At 37.8% G+C, this 880-nt stretch overlaps 1 pseudogene; it reads right to left on the bottom strand.

Moving 5' to 3' along the window:
- Positions 1 to 268: 268 nt before the first annotated feature.
- Positions 269 to 387, bottom strand: LOC111735195 (annotated as a pseudogene).
- Positions 388 to 880: the final 493 nt, after the last annotated feature.

Below are 880 nucleotides of genomic sequence, written 5' to 3'. Positions count from 1 at the left end.
TTTTATCCAGAATTGGTATGTGAGAGTTAAATTCCAGATTCACCTGTTTCTTAATATCACAACAATACATTTACTCATTTTTATTTGCTATATCAATGGTTTACCAATGGTTTACCAAATATGTCACTTGCACTAATCTAGAACTCATCAAGGGTAGGGAGAGCATCTAATTTTTAATTTTTAATTTTTATTTTTTAGGCTACCTGACAGATGGCAAGGACCTTGTCAGCTTACAATCCCTTATTTATTTTATTATTTTATTTTTTTACACCTACAGCACCTGGTCTTCCTAGGTGGTATCCCATCCAAGTACTAACCAGGCCCGACTCTGCTTAGCTTCCGAGATCAGACAGGATCAGCCTTGTTCAGGGGGGCATGGCCAAAGACTAATTTTTTATATTTCCTTAACACCTGAAATAATGCCTGAAAATATGTAGAATGTTTGGAAAACATTTGTTTACTGAATGAATGATAAATGTCCTTTTTCCCTGTAACACTTGATTTATTTGAAACACATTGTGTTAGTCAAGGTTCTCCAGAGAAACAGAATATATATAAGTGGAGAAGGAGAGGAAGAGGGAGAGGGAGAGGGAGAGGGAGATTTATTTTAAAGAGTTGGCTCACATGATTATAGAGGCTGACAAGTCCCAAACTGTCGGCAAACTGGAGACTCAATAGAGAAGATTGTGTAGTTTCAGTCCAAAGGCTAGTGTCCTGAAGCCCAAGAAGAGCCAATATTCAATTTAAATCTGAAGGTGGGAAAAAATTGGTATTCCAGTTCAAAGGCAATCAGGCAGGAAGGATTCTCCCTTCCTGTGGGTCAGTATTTTTGTTCTGTTCAAGCCTTCGACTGATTGGATGAGACCCACTTACATTAGAG

This window comes from Pteropus vampyrus, unplaced genomic scaffold, assembly GCF_000151845.1.
Source record: "Pteropus vampyrus isolate Shadow unplaced genomic scaffold, Pvam_2.0 Scaffold18617, whole genome shotgun sequence".
In the NCBI taxonomy this organism is placed as follows: domain Eukaryota; kingdom Metazoa; phylum Chordata; class Mammalia; order Chiroptera; family Pteropodidae; genus Pteropus; species Pteropus vampyrus.
Note: the sequence above shows the minus strand (reverse complement) of the source record. Positions and strands in the feature narration are given on the sequence as shown.